The sequence below is a fragment of the Oncorhynchus clarkii genome, chromosome 6, assembly GCF_045791955.1.
Source record: "Oncorhynchus clarkii lewisi isolate Uvic-CL-2024 chromosome 6, UVic_Ocla_1.0, whole genome shotgun sequence".
Taxonomy (NCBI): Eukaryota; Metazoa; Chordata; class Actinopteri; order Salmoniformes; family Salmonidae; genus Oncorhynchus; species Oncorhynchus clarkii.
The window spans coordinates 61,818,100-61,836,985 of NC_092152.1; the positions used below are offsets into that span (position 1 = coordinate 61,818,100).

Below are 18,886 nucleotides of genomic sequence, written 5' to 3' on the forward strand. Positions count from 1 at the left end.
CATGCATGCCTCAGTGTTGCTAGCCTCGAAGCAAACATAGAAGTGATTTAGCTCGTCTGGTAGGCTTGTGTCACTGGGCAGCTTGCGGCTGTGCTGCTCTTTGTTGTCTGTACTGGTTTGCAAGCCCTGCCACTTAAGACGAGCATCGGAGACAGTGTAATATGATTCAATCTTAGCCCTGTATTGACACTTTGCCTGTTTGATGGTTCGTCGCAAGGCATAGCAGGATTTCTTGTAAGCGTCCGGGTTAGAGTACCGCACCTTGAAAGTGGCAGCTTTAGCTCAGTGTGAATGTTGCCTGTAATCCATGGTGTCTGGTTGGGGTATGTACGTACAGTCACTGTGGGGACAACGTCCTTGATGCACTTATTGATAAAGCCACTGACTGATGTGGTGTACTCCTCAATGTCATTGGAAGAATCGAGGAATATGTTCCAGTCTATGATAGCAATTCAGTCATGTAGTTTAGCATATGCTTCATCTGACCACTTTTTTTTTGACCGAGTCACTGGTGCTTCCTGCTTTAATTTTTGCTTGTAAGCAGGAATCAGGACGATATCAAATCAAATCAAATCAAATTTATTTATATAGCCCTTCGTACATCAGCTGATATCTCAAAGTGCTGTACAGAAACCCAGCCTAAAACCCCAAACAGCAAGCAATGCAGGTGTAGAAGCACGGTGGCTAGGAAAAACTCCCTAGAAAGGCCAAAACCTAGGAAGAAACCTAGAGAGGAACCAGGCTATGTGGGGTGGCCAGTCCTCTTCTGGCTGTGCCGGGTGGAGATTATAACAAAACATGGTCAAGATGTTCAAATGTTCATAAATGACCAGCATGGTCAAATAATAATAAGGCAGAATAGTTGAAACTGGAGCAGCAGCACAGCCAGGTGGACTGGGGACAGCAAGGAGTCATCATGTCAGGTAGTCCTGGGGCATGGTCCTAGGGCTCAGGTCCTCCGAGAGAGAGAAAGAGAGAAGGAGAGAATTAGAGAACGCACACTTAGATTCACACAGGACACCGAATAGGACAGGAGAAGTACTCCAGATATAACAAACTGACCCTAGCCCCCCGACACATAAACTACTGCAGCATAAATACTGGAGGCTGAGACAGGAGGGGTCAGGAGCTGTGGTCGGATTTACCAAATGGAGGGAGAGCTTTGTACACATCTCTGTGTGTGGAGTACAGGTGATCTAGATTGTTTCTCCCTCTGGTTGCACATTTAACATGTTGATAGAAATTTGGTAGAACTGATTTAAGTTTCCCTGCATTAAAGTCTCCTCCCACTAGGAGCGTCGCCTCTGGGTGAGTGGTTTCCTGTTTGCTTATTTCCTTATACAGCTGACTGAGTACCAGCTTTGTGAAATCATGTGTTTTCAACTTGGCTGTTGACAGAGGGAGAAAGAACAGGTAGCCTAGTAGAGTAAAGTTGAGTAAACAAGTTGTCTGTCCTTTTGCCATGCTTCTTGGCTCAACATTAGGAAAAGTCCAGCCTTGCAACTAAAGAATTTGCTGGTGTTGGGAAAATAAATTGTAGTATTATGTGACTTTCTTCCACCGGGAAATCTGATGTATTCAATTCTGAGTTTGAATCCCAATATTACACTTTATACACGTCATAGAATACTGAATATAACAAAACCGTTAGACATAGAAACTCCGGATTTTCTGTATAAAAAAAATCTAATAATGTTGATAAATTATTAAATTGTGAAAAATAAGAATTTCACTCCACCCGTGAGGCCACTAGATAATTTGACTGCAGGACAGGGCTACTACCACATCCCAGTTGAAAGCACCTTCTGACATGTATCAGTGTGCGATCTCATTCTTATGGCCACTCGTAGGAGTGGAGTAGTTCGTTCATAGCCATTCTCCCTTTTTTCTGTGCAAAATTAGTTTGCTATAGTATCGATGAAATGTAAAATGAGAGGCTTTCATTGACAAACAGAAAAAAGCTGACGTGCTTTGTAGCAAATAGGTGAGCGTACAGCGTACAGTATGTTGTCGTGTACTTATATTACTGTAGATCTAGGGATGGATACTGGCTGAACAGTATCATGTACCTCATCAGTGTAATTACAACATTTAAAACAGCCATTGTTAATAGGAACTGTGTCAGGGCTAACGAATTAGCAGATTGTCTCTCTGATGGTCTCATTGGTATCATTCATTCATGTTTTTGAAACAGATGGGCAATGACTGATGCAAGGACAGAGGGATGGATGCCATGCTTGCCTGCCTGCCTGCTTGCTTGCTTGCCTGGCACTGTAATGCTGTTGATGTCTCTGAACTGTCATGCTCTTAGTGCCTGATGTTACATAAGACTGGTAAGGTCATTGTGGCTCACTCTCACAACCACTGACTGTCCTTAGGCCTTGTGATTCCAGGCTGGAACCTGTGTGTTGTGTTGGGTATCACACTACAGGAAAGGACATGATGTACAGGTACGTGTACAGATAAAAACAGCCATCTGCCAGCAGCCATTTAATTTAGCGTTTTCACGTGTGTGTGTGTGTGTGTGTGTGTGTGTGTGTGTGTGTGTGTGTGTGTGTGTGTGTGTGTGTGTGTGCATGCGTGCGTGTGTCTAATCAAATATTCTTTGTTACATACGCCAAATACAACAGAGAAATGCTTACTTTCAAACTCTTTCCCAAAGATGTAGAGTTTTAGATAAAAAGATTCAAAAGCATGTGAGAAATAAAACACACAAGCATGAAGCTATATACAAGGAGTACCAATACCGTATCAATGTGCAGGGATCCGTGGTAATTGAGGTAAATATGTACAGGAGGCTGGGGTCTCGAGTGGCGCAGCGGTCTAAGGCACTGCATCTCAGTGCAAGAGGTGTCACTACAGTCCCTGATTTGAATCCAGGCTGTATCACATCCAGCCGTGATTGGGAGACCTGTAGGGCGGTGCACAGTTGGCCCGGTGTCGTCTGGGTTTGGCCGGGGTAGGCCATCATTGTGAATAAGAATTTGTTCTTAACTGACTTGCCTAGTTAAATAAAGGTTAAATAAATATATAACGTGACTAGGCATTAGGATATAATAATAAGAGTGAAAAGTAGCAGCAGTGAGTGTGTGGTGGCGTGTGTACAGTCGTGGCCAAAAGTTTTGAGAATGACACAAATATTAATTTTCACAAAGTCTGCTGCCTCAGTTTGTATGATGGCAATTTGCATATACTCCAGAATGGTATGAAGAGTGATCAGATGAATTGCAATTAATTGCAAAGTCCCTCTTTGTCATGCAAATGAACTGAATCCCCCCAAAACATTTCCACTGCATTTCAGCCCTGCCACAAAAGGACCAGCTCACATCATGTCAGTGATTCTCTCGTTAACACAGGTGTGAGTGTTGACCAGGACAAGGCTGGAGATCACTCTGTCATGCTGATTGAATTTGAATAACAGACTGGAATCTTCAAAAGGAGGGTGGTGCTTGGAATCATTGTTCTTCCTCTGTCAATCATGGTTAACTGCAAGGAAACACGTGCCATCATCATTTCTTTGCACAAAAAAGAGCTTCACAGGCAAGGATAATGCTGCCAGTAAGATTGGACCTAAATCAACCATTTATCGGATCATCAAGAACTTCAAGGAGAGCGGTTCAATTGTTGTGAAGAAGGCTTCAGGGCGCCCAGGAAAGTCGATATTTTGGGTCCGTGGCCAGGAAACTCCCCAGACCTTAATCCCATTGAGAACTTGTGGTCAATCCTCAAGAGGCGGGTGGACAAACAAAAACCCACAAATTCTGACATACTCCAAGCATGAATTATGCAAGAATGGGCTGCCATCAGCCCATGTGGCCCAGAGGTTAATTGACAGCATGCCAGGGTGGATTGCAGAGGTCTTGAAAAAGAAGGGTCAACACTGCAAATAATGACTCTTATCATCAACTTCATGTAATTGTCAATTAAAGCCTTTGACACTTGTGAAATGCTTGTAATTATACTTCAATATTCCATAGTAACATCTGACAAAAATATCTAAAGACACTGAAGCAGCAATCTTTGTGGAAATTAATATTTGTGTCATTCTCAAAACGTTTGGCCACGACTGCATGTGACATCAGTACGCGTGAGTGTGTTACGTGTGTGTGTTGTGTGGATAGAGACATGTGAATCTGTATATAGCCAGTTCAGGTAGAGTCAGTACAGATAGTCTGAGTAGCTATTCAGCAGTCAAATTGCTTTCAAGATAGAAGCTTTCTTGGAGCCTGTTTTTCTCAGACCCGTTGCTCCGGTAGCACAGAAATCAGTCCATGGCTTAGGTGGCTGAAGTCTTTGGCAATTTCCTGGGCCTTCCTTAGACACCGCCTGGTATAAACGTCCAGGCATGGAGTTCGGCCCCAGAGAAGTACTAGGCTGTCCGCATCACCCTCTGTAGAGCCTTGTGGTCGAGGGCGGTGCAGTTACCGTACCAGACGGTGAAGCAGCCAGTCAAGATGCTCTCATTGGTGCAGCTGTAGAACTTCTTGAGGATCTGAGGGCCAAATCTGTCTGTGTGTGTGTGTGCGTCTTTTTTGTTATTGTTTTTGTTTTAGTTGTTGAAACAGAGGAGAGGAGACTCCGGCAGCGACGTCAAAAAATTGCAGTACATATTGTGCTGTTCTATCACGCGTGCAATGATGTCAGAGGGAAAAAACAGTGTTGGTTGTTTGCAGTAACTTCTTTGTGGTTGTAATATCCCAAACGGACGTGGCAGTTTCACCAATTAAGGATTCCAGCTGTAGCCCTTTCCTGCAGTCAAATGACCTAGTGGCCTCAAAAAAGGAGGATGGTTATGAACAAACTACTCCACTCCTACGAGTTTCAAAGTAGATTTGTTTGACTACCAAGAAACACTCTGTGTGACGCTGATTTAGTCCTCTGCTGTAAAAGGTTTTTAAAGGAGGAGAAAGAGACGACTCGGTGCACTACTCTTTAGCTGTTCTCTGTATGGTTTACACTTTGACCTTGCTGTACTATGCATTCAGGATCCTCTCTATTTTCTCTGCAGCACAAATCAGGATAGCTATGTCTGTCGATACAATGGTCTTAGTCACGAATGTTTAAAGCTATTCATGTTGATTCAATCACTGCTATTCAATACGGAATCAACAAAGGTTTACACCACTCACTGATTGCCGAGGATGGTGAACTGTCCCTTTGAACCAGGTTACTCACATGCCTGAGTCATGTGATCATATAACATTCAAAACCTCCTTAGATCAACAAGTTATCACATAGTCTTGAATGACAACTACAGGAATTTCATAACTCTGGACGTCATTAATTTCTTTGATATTTTATTTTGAAAGAATATGTCCAATCCATTGCACTGAGTCATAAGGGTTCATTGTATTTCAGTTGAATTAATTGTATTCACAAGTGATGCTCCCATTGAGGAGCCTCTCTATCTATGTAAATAGTGCAGTGTATTTTTCCAGACCCTTAATAAAAAAAAATACTCTTCTGAATAGCAAGAGTCAGGCAAGTGGGCTGTCTACTTTCTTGACTTTTCTTGACGTCTTTTAGTTTGAATGACTCCACCAAGGGGCGAAGATATAATCCTGTCAACAGTTTAATTTACAGATTTGTTGCTTCAGAGTGAAATCATTTATGATGTTTATGCATTTGACCTTCACTGCCCTCAAACCTCTGTCAGACCACATACAAACAGACACCGAGTCATCTGTTGTTAGATGTTCGTTACAAATATCAAATATTAAATCAATGACTTTCTATATATTTCTGTGCCGGTATCGAAGCAGAGCACAGCTTGTGTGAGCAGACAAAGACACTCAGGCAGCAGTCTGGAGGACTGGCTGCTAGCTGCTTGTCAATAACTTTTCAATACATTTATCATTTATGGATTGCCTCATGTCCTTCGTTTAACTGTTGTACCCCATCCGAATGCAAACTATACTCTTGTTTAACTCCATTGTTAGTAAACAATGTAAATGTTGTTATGGTTCAAACTGCAGATTACCATTGGCTACATCAAATTGATTATAAGACAGGAATGGCAAGAGGAGAATCTACATAGTAAAGCACTCGTAGCTAAAATATCAATAACACCACTCTCAGTACAGATGCTATGACTCTACCTGACAGCCATGTGGTTGAAAATACAGTACATTCTTACCTTTAAAGAGATAGGGTGTGCTGTGCTGTGCTGTGCTGTGGGGGACCAGGTGTTGTGTTGTCTCTCTTGTTGTGATGTGTGTTTTGTCCTATATTTATATTGTATTTATTTTTATTTGTTTAATCCCAGTCTCCCGTCTCTGCAGGAGGCCTTTTGCCTTTTGGTAGGCCATCATTGTAAATAAGAATTTGTTCTCAACTGATTTACCTAGTTAAATAAAGGTTCAATTAAAAATAAAAATGATGAGAGGACACCAAAGGGACTTTGCAGATCATAATGAGGTATGGGGTCATTAAGTGGGAGGGGGTGGGGAAAAGGGTGGGTGGGGTGCTGTGACCGACCGAGAAAATGGGCAGAGGGCATGGGAAGGCAATGGGAGCAGTGCTTCCCGTGTCTGACATTGTGATGTCAGCGTAGTAGTCTACCGATCAGCTGCATTCCCCAGTCGTCTCTCATTGTGGGTCATATGACCATAGAATTATGAATTAGAATACTAGAATAGTTATTTAATAGGATCTCTATACATATTATTCAGCTGGAGTGGACCGATAAACTCATTAGCTAGCTACATCCCCTCATGAGAAACAGAAGTCATTTCAGAAAATTAGTCAAATTAACCGCATGGGTGAGCTTACTTTCACTCAGAGCACAATTTAGTTACATGGGGAGTTTTTCTCCTGGAATTTCTATTTTGCATCAGGCTATGTCACTACATGCTGGCCCAGGAGTGTGAAGGTGAACGGAAAGGCTCTGGAGCAACGAACCGCCCTTGCTGTCTCTGCATGGCCGGTTCCCCTCTCACCACTGGGATTCTCTGCCTCTAACCCTATTACAGGGGCTGAGTCACTGGCTTACTGGTGCTCTTTCATGCCATCCCTAGGAGGGGTGCGTCACTTGAGTGGGTTGAGTCACTGACGTGATCTTCCTGTCTGGGTTGGCGCCCCCCCTTGGGTTGTGCCGTGGCGGAGATATTTGTGGGCTATACTCGGCCTTGTCTCAGGATGGTAAGTTGGTGGTTGAAGATATTCCTCTGGTGGTGTGGGGGCTGTGCTTTGGCAAAGTGGGTGGGGTTATATCCTTCCTGTTTGGCCCTGTCAGGGGGTATCATCGGATGGGGCCACAGTGTCTCCTGACCCCTCCTGTCTCAGCCTCCAGTATTTATGCTGCAGTAGTTTGTGTCGGGGGGCTAGGGTCAGTTTGTTATATCTGGAGTACTTCTCCTGTCATATCCGGTGTCCTGTGTGAATTTAAGTTTGCTCTCTCTAATTCTCTCTTTCTCTCGGAGGACCTGAGCCCTAGGACCATGCCTCAGGACTACCTGGCATGATGACTCCTTGCTGTCCCCAGTCCACCTGGCCGTGCTCCTGCTCCAGTTTCAACTCTTCTGCCTGCGGCTATGGAATCCTGACCTGTTCACCGGACGTGCTACCTGTCCCAGACCTGCTGTTTTCAACTCTCTAGAGACAGCAGGAGTGGTAGAGATACTCTTAATGATCGGCTATGAAAAGCCAACTGACATTTACTCCTGAGGTGCTGACTTGTTGCACCCTCGACAACTACTGTGATTATTATTATTTGACCATGCTGGTCATTTATGAACATTTGAACATCTTGGCCATGTTCTGTTATAATCTCCACCCGGCACAGCCAGAAGAGGACTGGCCACCCCTCATAGCCTGGTTCCTCTCTAGGTTTCTTCCTAGGTTTTGGCCTTTCTAGGGAGTTTTTCCTAGCCACCGTGCTTCTACACCTGCATTGCTTGCTGTTTGGGGTTTTAAGCTGGGTTTCTGTACAGCACTTTGAGATATCAGCTGATGTACGAAGGGCTATATAAAGACATTTGATTTGATTTGATTAGCTTTTAAAAGAGGATAATTAACTGTATTTTCTCAGTGTATTGTTTTGCTATCTTGTCTGTGTAATTCAAGGACAAGTTGACTGAGTGTGATCTTGGAGGGAAGACACTGTGCTGAAAATATAAATATAAACAGCAACTGTCAGGCCCATTGACTGTTGTATTATTCATTACATGAGCTTGAAGCCACAACAGACAGTGAAGTCATATGTTTGTCCCAGTCCATTAACAGTCAGCACGCCATTTTAATATAGCCTTATGGGTTTGTAGGTATGTGGACTCCATACCACACAAATGCATTATAAGCCAAGACAAACATGGACATGCCAGGGGGAATGCTTTGACGTTGCCAGATTATCCAAATCGGAAAGAAGAATGACCTTGTGATATTGCTATGAGATTGAGTGTGTGCATTTATATGAAGTTCATTTATATGTTGTTAACAATTATGTGGTAAGTCATTAATCGTTCACCACCCCAATATTACATCTAGTGATTGAAGAAGTGTTTTACCTGGCTATGTGGATCTACCGTTGACTGCAAACTGTTGTTATTTTATTGTGATAAATTATTATGATTGGGTGAAGCAGCCATGCATGCTCAGTGCTTACACATGAAGTGCAGTGATAGTGGAGGGGGGAGTTGACTGGGATGGTGCCTCCCTGAGGGCTACGGTAGGGCCGTGGCAGGATGTGACCCATGCCAGGGCCCCTAAGCGATATGCTGCTACCTCATCTACTGGAGCTGGGCTGACGGTCGCCAGCGTATGCTCTCTGCTCCACAAGGGCATGGACTCTGGCGGGGGATTAAGAGTGCACTGCTAGTGGTGGAAGAATGAGAGAGGAACAGAGTAGAGAGGGGAGAAAGGAGAGAAAGGGGAGAAAGGAGAGAAAGGGGGAAGAGGAGAGAGAGTGGGGGGAGAGGAGAGAGCGAGTGGGGGGAGAGGAGAGAGCGAGTAGGGGAGGGAGAGAGTGCCCAAACAAGGAAGCCAGGGGAAAGAATACAAGCCACAGAGAGAGAGAGAGAGCTCGGTAAGGGTTAGATCACGTGTCAAACTCATTCCACAGAGGGCCAAGTGTCTGCAGGTTATCCCTCCACCCTTGTACTTGATAGATTAATTAAGGTCACTAATTAGTTAGGAACTCCCTCACCTGGTTGTCTAGGTCTTTATTGAAAGGAAAAAAACAAAAACCCGCAGACACTTGGGAATCGAATTTGACACCCCTGGGCTAGACGTTGTTAACTGTGAAGTTGACTGTGGAGTTACTGCAAAATGACTGACTGAGGGAGAAAAAAGAGCTAGGCAGTGCCTAATTTGTAAATCAGGAGTTGCCGGAACAAGTGAGCACGAGAGGGGGGTGACCTGGGGAGCTCTGAGTAACCGGAATGCATGAGAAAAAAATATAACCTTTATAAGAAAGCATTGCATGCATATCATCACATTTAATAGTGGCATAGAGCAGTAAGTAGAGGCATTTACAGAAGTTGCCCACATGGGAAAAAAGGTGCCTAGGGTCCAAAAAATTGTTGGCCTATTTATAAACGCATTTAATGCAATTCTACGTCATTTTACGATTAGAGATTTTGGCACAATCTTTTTTAATGCTGCGTTCAAAACAACTGTGAACTCAGAGCTGGGAAATCTACTACTTCTGACTTTAGTGCGTTCAAGACAACTGTGAAATTGGGGAAAAAACGAGCTGACTGGGAACATTTGTTTTTGAATGTCATCCAATTTGAAATTCCACGTGGGGAACTCTGGCCTCTTCTAGAGCTCTGACTTTCCGACCTGAAGATCACTGACATCATGATTCAGCTTACTTTTTTTTTTAGAGTTCCAAGTTGTCTTGAAAGCACAAAATGATCGAAATGACAGGCAATTTAGACACTGACAAACTGAGATTAATGAAAACGACTTTGAATCCATCAATTGCCTAGGTGTGTGGAGACAATTGTATGTTACAAAATGAGGAGTACATTATAGTCCTAAAAAGGCTATGTGCTAGTGTCGAAAGCCTCTCCCACTTTCTCTCATTATACTTTATAAAACATTTTTTTGGAAGACAAGTTTATCAAATATTTTGGTAGCCTACAGCTGACAGACTAGTGAATTGTCTTTTCAGCAGGAGCCATTTGCTTTCCAACCTGTGTTTTCCCACGATTGTAGACTATTTGAAATATTGGGAAAGGCCAGTTTTGTCTGCAAACTGTTTGTTCACGGACAGATTTGTTGCACGTTCCTGTCAGCTATGCCTTATCTTTGGGCTACACTTCACAGCTAGGCTATTTTTTTAAATAAGATATTTACGGTGTAGAAGGCTATTCTGAATTATTTCATTTATTTCTGAACAGACAGCGGTAACTATAACTTTGGCAAATGTATTTCAACCCTTTGCGCGGAGGTAGAGGTACCGGATCAGGCCAAAACGAAACTGTCCAAGGCGGAGAGGTGCCAGATCCTGTTCCGGTAGGATCCGGCTAAAATTAAGCACTGGAGTGAGGAATGGAGAGAGGGGAAGTGCTGAGCGATTAACCGAAATTTCGTTTTTTCCTCGGGTTATTCAACAACTAATTGACCGATGTCGGTTCAATGACTTGAATTCCATTTAGTTCGTTATTTTTGTGATCCCAACGCGTCGTTTCTCTAGAGAGAAATCAAATCATTCACAAGAGAAATCAAGTCAAGAACTTTGTGGGACAGTGGGCTGAAGGGAGTTGTAGTTTTCATTAACCAAATATTCAACCTAGTTCAGCGCAGAAATGTCGGAATTAACTACATTAACCACGTTTTCATATACAGTTTTTAATTTGTTCGTTCGACATGGGATAGTTTTGTGTCCGTAAAATTATTTATGGGAGAAATGGCGGTGGAAACGCCTTTATGCTCAAATATTTATGTAATTTCCATCATATCGAAGTAAACTTGTCACGCGATTATATTGTGTGTGGCCCTCCCACTACGACTCAGGAAACCATGCAGTTTATTAGGCAACAGATTAAATATATTATGATGCATTTCACAGTGTTGAAAGTGCACGGTGGTGAGCTTGGTGCTCCTTTCCAATAAATATCGAGGGTCTTATTCTGGTGACACGATGCTCAACTGCCATTTGACAAATACAAATATTCTAGATCATATCCAAAGTAATTGAATTAGTGTGTACTAGCCAGTGGCAACCCGTCATTCAGGGCAGGTGGGGCAGATGCATTGTCTGAGTGTTGGAATAAAAAAAACAGGAACATTGTGCCATCTGGTTTGCTTAATATAAGTAATTTGAAATTATTTTTACTTTAGCAATTCCATTTATTTTTGATACTTAAGTATATTTAAAACCAAATACTTTTAGATTTTTACTCCCGAGTAGCGCAGCGGTCTAAGGCACTGCATCTCAGTGCAAGAAGTGTCACTACAGTCCCTGGTTTGAATCCAGGCTGTATCACATCCGACCATGATTGAGAGTCCCATAGGGTGGCACATAATTGGCCCAGCGTCGTCCGGTTTTGACCAGGGTAGGCAGTCATTCTAAATAATAAATATTTGTTCTTAAATGACTTTCCTAGTAAAATTAAAATCTAATTACTGAAGTTGTATTTTACTGGGTGACTTTCACTTTTACTTCAGTCATTTTCTATTAAGGTATCTTTACTTTTACTCAAGTATGACAATTGAGTACATTTTCCACCACTGCAAGCTGGCTGTTCTTTCCAGCTCGGACAGAGATACACTTTTACGCCTGCTATTTTAGGTTAGATACACACAGACCACATAAACCACATGAGAGATGTACAGACACAACAATGAGAGAGGGATAGACAGTTTGTGAAAGTATGCCTTATCTCAGCCTGGTCTCATAGACTACACGTAACATAGTAAATGTAAATCCGGGACCTCCAAATTAGTATGATGTGTTATGTTTGGTATGGTTACATAAGACAAGGTTAATTATGGCAAAAACAAAAGTTAGGTGGTTGGTCGGGGTGGATGGGTCTAGCAACCCAAAGGTTGCGTATTTGAATCTGATCATGTACAAATGTAACAGTTTTGCTAATTAGCAACTACTTTTTAGTAGTTAGCTAAACTTTCCCCTAACCTTATCCCTTTAACCAAACTCCTAACCTTAACCCTAACAATAACCCCTAACCCTATCCTCTAGCTTAGCTAACGTTAGCCACATAGTTAATGTTAGTGTTAGCCACCTAGCTAACGTTAGCCACAACAAATTTGAAGTTTTGCAAATTCAAATACATATTGTATTATTTGCAATTCATAACATATTGTACAAATTGCAATTAGCAACATATAATACGAATTGTAATTCGTAACATCATACTACATTGAACAAAAATATAAACTCAACATGTAAAGTGTTGGTCCCATGTTTCATGAGCTGAAATAAAATATCCCAGAAATGTTCCATACGCACAAAAAGCTTATTTCTCTCACATTTTGTTTACATCCTTGTTAGTGAGCATTTCTCTTTTGCCAAGATAATCCATCCACCTGACAGGTGGGGCATATCAAAAAAGCTGAATAAACAGCATGATCATTACACAGGTGCACCTTGTGCTGGGGACAATAAAAGGCCACTCTAAAATGTGCAGTTTTGTCACACAACACAATGCCACAGATGTCTCAAGTTTTGAGGGAGCGTGCTGACTGCAAAAATGTCCACCAAAGCTGTTGCCAGATAATTTAATGTTAATTTCTCTACCAGAAGCCGCCTCCAACATTGTTTTAAAGGATTTGGCAGTACGACCAACCGGCCTCTCAACCACAGACCACATGTAAGGCGTTGTGTGGGTGAGCGGTTCGCTGATGTCAACGTTGTGAACATAGTGCCCCATGGTGGCGGTGGGGTTATGGTATGGGTAGGCATAAAATACAGACAACGAACACAATTTTATCGATGGCAATTTGAATGCTCATAAATACCGTGACGAGATTCTGAGGCCCGTAATGAGGTCAATATTGTTTTATGTATCTATGACCAACAGATCTGTGTTCCCAGTCATGTGAAATCCATAGATTAGGGTCTAATGAATGTATTTAAATTGACTGATTTCCTTATATGAACTGTAACTCAGTAACATCTTTGAAATTGTTGCACATTGCATTTATATTTTTGTTCAGTATAATTGAAATGTCCCAGATTTCGTTTACTAAGTTACATCTACCCCCCCAGGCCAGGTTGGTTATCTACTTTGAAGAGCAAGTCAAATTATTTTGTCAGACAACTTTGCAACATACTTAGGCAGGCTTTCCAAGCTGAATAGGATGACTAAAGACAGTGCAATATGGGGAGAACAGAGATAACGTTGTCTGGCTAGCTGCTACTGCCTGAGCAGAGATGAGAGGATGACTTTAAGGAATTAAAAATAATAAAGCCATCAAATAAAAACTAAGTAATATACACAACTGAAATATTGTAATATTTCATAGTAATCTCCTATTTTTCTATTGATGTCTACCAAATGTGGACCTGACAGAAAAAAATGTGAATGTTCACTGTTGTTGGCTTCAGAATTTCCATGAAAAAGCTCTAAAATCATTTGAATGCCATTATTTCATCATGCATTTAATGTTAAAAAAAATTATCGTAAACAAAATTTAAAAAAATAGAAAATTGTGAACCGAAACCGAATCCGAATCGACCTCAAAAAACACTTATCGCTCAGCACTAGTTCCACGTAGAACCCTCTGTGGAAATGGTTCTACATGGAACCCGAAAAGTTTCTATCAGGAACCAAAAGGGTTTTACTTAGAACCAAAAAGGTTTAGTCAAATGGTTCTCTTATGGGGACAGATAGCACCTTTTTATATGAGTGTAGAGAGTGCACAAGACATAAGGCATATAAGTCGCTTGGAGTGGTGAGAGACAGAAGGGGGAGGGGATGTGGGGGAAAGAGACTGGGGGAAAGAGACTGGGAGAGAGAAGCTGCTGTGTGTGGACTGTGGCTTGCAGCTGCAATTGTGGAAGAGCGAGAAAGCGTGCTCATGTGAGAGAGACTCAGAGACTACCAGAGAGAGAGAGAGAGAGAGAGAAAGCAAAAGAGGGTGAGAGAGAGACGGACAGAGATAGAGAAGGCTGAAACACAGAGAGTGAAGTAAATAAAGAATGCAAGAAAGACTGTACAGTGACGCAGTGCTTCTCTGTCTACTTTAGGTGTACGAATTCTGTAGAGGCAGTGTGATACAAGGACTATACATTTCCTGTCTCCTATCAGCCGGATTTACTCCGAAAAGGACATCAATGACCATTGGACCATATACTTCTCCACAATATTGCAGGCACTAAAGGTGGACTTTTAGTGCAGTGACAATGCAGGTGAGATTCTCTTGATTGTTTATATACTGTTTGTGTGTTCAACTGCATGTTGTACTGAAATTATAGTGTTTGGTTTGCTAGACTCGAAGTAAGCCTTTTGATTGAAATTAATCACTTGTGGTGCATGGCATTTCTATCTGTTTATAATCGGGAAAACTGAATATCTACCAGATGCTGAGTTATGCATATTTCATGCGCTTGCAGACTGTATGTTATGTTTGCAGTAAAAAAAAAAATATTCCACAGCTTCTGTCTGAAGCCATATGATCTGTCGACAGAAGCTGTGTTGTTTAGTTTAATTGTGGTAATGAGCTGTTGCTATGCATTTACTTATAATCTGAGATATATTTGATATGGCTTCCAGGTTAAAAACAAAAAAACAAAGATGTGCTTTGGAAAGTGAACTTTTATGATTGAGTGTAGAGAACAATGACGTACTGTATCTCTGTATCGCTCTTCTTTCCATTCTCTCATACCGTACACACAGATACAGTCACACTCACAGTATGTGTTGCCTTTGTTCATTAATTCCTGTGCTGCTGTCTCTCCCTAGAGCTGTAGACAGCAGGACAGTTGATGGAGTAACGTGCTCTGGGTGGGGTGCCTGTTTGTTAGATGAGTGTGATTGAGACCACAGTATATTGACAGGGAGTAGAACAATGAGACTACTGTACATGATTAACAAACACAACAAAGATCAACAGAGCAAGCGGGGAGTTACCTATAGATCAACGGATAGCTAGATTCAGGAATAAAGCGCTTTTCACAATGCTCTTCACACATCCTGTATCAGCAAAATAAAATGGATTGATAGAGAAAGTAAGAGGTAGATGAGAGAAGGTGTGGAAAGGGAAGGCTGGGAAGAGATATGCAGTATGGGGAGTCTTCATAGATTGGGTGGACTTTGGAGAAGGGTAGAAAGGAGAAAAGGAGGAGAGGGAGTGTGAGAGAGATGAAGGAGTCACTGCTGTGTTCTAGTACAGCTAGGCCATGACAGTAAAGACAGCCCTGGCTTGGGGGGACATCGAGTAGAGATGGCCAGTCCATTATTCCTGCTCCAGGGTGGGAGCCCTGACCTAGCCCCTAATCCAACAGCCTTCTCCACGCCTTGCCTCTCACCCAAGCAGACCGCCACACAAACAAATATACATCCACTGCATGTATGACAAACACGTGGTCAGCCCCGTGGTCAGTCAGCCCTCCTTACCCAGCTAGCTACCACTGCTCCTCAAAGGTTCACCACACACTTCTGCCTACCACTTAGGCATTTCACTTTGCACAGACGCATGTATATCCATTTTAATTTGTATCAAGGACATTTGTTCGTCTATTGTTATACTGCTTCTCCTTTGTCATTTGCATTGGTTTGGAGTTTGTGAGATTTTTGTTTTGTTGTAAAACTAAAAGATTGCGTGGATGAAGTCATGTCTTGCTGTGAGGATCAGTTGTGTATTTGTTGTGACAGTGTCCCCCACAGCCTCAGGCATTGCTATGGGCACACAGGGGACATTTCCGCCTGTCATCTCCACTTTAGTTACAACCAGACGGTTAACAAGGGTACAGATCTTGTACCTCCCCGAAGCTCAAAAGATAAATCTGTATGCCATCAAACAAAATGCTTCTGTTCTTTCGTTCAGCATTTTTATTTCAAGTCTTAGTCGTGCTTAATCCTCATATAATTGAGATGGAATGCTTAGTGTAAGGCTCAGTTTAATTTATAATAATAGCTGTAATCAGATTTTCTCTATCCCCACCATTTTGATTTGGTCCACTCAGGGATCTTACCGGCTATAAATCTCAGTTATGTGCAGTGGTGGGAAAAGTACTGAATTGTCATCCTTGAGTAAAAGTAAAAATACCTTTTTTTAATAAAGAATTACTCAAGTAAAAGGGAAAGTAAAAGTCTAAAAGTATTTGGTTTTAAATATCAAAAGTAAATGTAATTGTTAAAATATACTTAAGTATTAAAAGTACAAGTATAAATAATTTCACATTCCTTATATTAAGCAAACCAGACAGCACATTTTTTTTAATGCCTTTTTTTACAGATAGCCAGGGGCACACTCCAACACTCGAACACCATTTAAAAACAAGGCATTTGTGTTTAGTGAGTCTGCCAGAGGCAGAAGGGATGACCAGGGATGTTCTCTTGATAAGTGTGTGAATTTGACCTTTTTCTTGTCTTGCTAAGCGTTCAAAACGTAACAAGTACTTCTGGGTGTTAGGGGAAATGTATGGAGTAAAAAGTACATTATTTTCTTTAGGAAGTTAGCGAAGTAGAAGTAAAAAGGGTCAAATATAAATAGTAAAGTACAGATACCTCAAAAAATGACTTAAGTAGAACTTGTAAGTATTTTTACTTGAGTACTTTACACCACTGGTTATGTGTCATTATATAAGACCATTACATATTGCAAGTTGAGCTTCCACCTCCCATTATGGCCTGAAGAGTAAATTGCTACTCTTAGTTGAGCTATTTAGTCATGGTGATTGGTCTATAGGCATGGTCCATAATGAACAAAACAATGCAGCCTCTCTGTCCATGTTGGATTCATTAGCTTCATTCAGCCTGTTGCACACACACATACGTCTGTGTTCGAAGATTGCATGGAGAGAAAAAAAACATTTGAATGTGCCGTGAAGGTTAAGGGCTCCATTATTTTGTGTGCATTATCTTAAACATGTGAGGCGTGTCACTTAGGCTGGTCCTGCTGGGACATACCGGTAGTTCCCATGGCACTCATCCTCGATGTTAATAAAAAAATGCACTCTGGTTTGTGAGGTGAACTAACCTTCCTACCTGGCTTGCAGAGACAAGGTGCTGTCAATTTAACCTTTTATTTTGACTAGGCAAGCCAGTTAAGAACAAATTATTATTTACAATGACAGCCTACCAGGGAACAGTGGGTTAACTGCCTTATTCAGGGCAGAATGACAGATTTTTACCTTGTCAGCTCAGGGATTCGATCCAGCAACCTTTTGGTTACTGGCACAACGCGCTAACCACTAGGCACTAGGCTACCTGACGCCCCAAATAAACTAGATGTAATTAGCTTGAAGAATACTGTCAGTCCCTGGAGAACCCTTGATCTGTGTCCCTAACGTAAGATGAAGTGGGAGTACTGCTGCCTGAGGAGCTGCAGCTGCAGTCAATATTAACTGGGCTATTTTTACCCCATTTTGTTTTTCCACTGAATTGGTCTTTTAACCCAAATATATATGAATTCTAGTCAATGGACACAATAAGCAAAAATGTGTGAGATGTTTGAAATGATTCCCTTAGTTTTGGGCAATGATAATGTTTGAAATGATTCCCTTAGTTTTGGGCAATGATAACTGATTAACTAGGACTGTAAATGTAGGATAATTGTGAGTTGTTTTCACTCAGTCGGATTCACAATTGTTCTTTTACACATTTCCACATTCACTTTTTTTTACTGTTTTCTTGCTTTCTGCTCACTGCAGTCAGTGTAAAAATCCATGGTCTTGTTGCGCTGATCTGTCAGTGTTCTCTCCAATCGCCTTTTTCTTGCGAGATGTCTGTCTCTCTTGACATCTTCATGCACACCAGTCAAGGGGATATTGTGTAGGAGATTGAAAGGCTTTTATTTGTCATCTGAAACCTAAATCTGGTTCTGAATATTGAGAACTCTTGGACTCAAAGACAAGCATAAAAATGTTACACAATAACAAGATTTAGAAGGAACATTTGGCTTCCATCTTACCGCATACAAAAGGTACCTCTGAAATATGGACTATTTGATTACATACAGTCAAGTCCCAAATTATTGGCACCCTTGAGAAAGATGAGCAAAAAATACTGTATAAAATATATAATACAAATACTGATCTACAGTATTTGAATGTAAAAAAAAGGGACATTTATATTATTTTATACTAATGCAAGTGCTCAGAGGAAGAGATTCTGTTTAACAAGTAATACAAGAATACTCTAGCATCCTCCCCTTGCGAGGATAGCAGCACAGCCTTAAACATTTTCTGGAGAACACATTGGGAGTGATCTTAGACGACTCCTCCATACAGAATATTTCCAGGTCCTTGATATCCTTCGTCTGCGTTTATCGACTGCCCTCTTCAATTCAAACCACAGGTTTTCAATGGGGATCAAATCCTGAGACGGCCATTTCAAAATGTTTATTTTGTGGTCAATTAACCATTTTTTTTTTATTTTGATGTCTGCTTGGGGTTATTGTCTTGCTAAAAGATCCACTTGCGGCAAAGTTTCAAGATGCCTCCCAATGTGTTCTCCAACCTTCTAAAACATTTTCAAAAAAAGCTGTGTCGTTATACCTGTATTGAAAACAGGAGATTCAGGAGAAAGATATGATCCCATATTGATGTCACCTGTTAAATCCACTTCCATCCATGTAGATGAGAGAGAGGAGACAGGTTAAAGAAGGATGTTTAAGCCTTGAGACAATCGAGACGTATGTGTGCCTTTCGGAGGGTGAATGGGCAGGACAAAAGGACATCCAGCCAACTTGACACAACTGTGGGAAGCATTTGAGTCGACATGGCCAGCACCCGTTTGGAAAGCTTTTGACACCT

General features: G+C 41.6%; 1 protein-coding gene across 1 annotated transcript in view; it reads left to right on the plus strand.

The window, feature by feature from the left end:
* The window catches only part of LOC139411396 (trace amine-associated receptor 13c), a 34,304-nt gene that overhangs the window by 7,837 nt on the left and 7,581 nt on the right, over nucleotides 1–18,886 (plus strand). The window contains exon 2 of the mRNA XM_071157700.1: nucleotides 14,156–14,317. The gene's annotated coding sequence lies outside the window, so the exon portion shown is untranslated. The remainder of the gene's footprint in view (nucleotides 1–14,155; nucleotides 14,318–18,886) is intronic.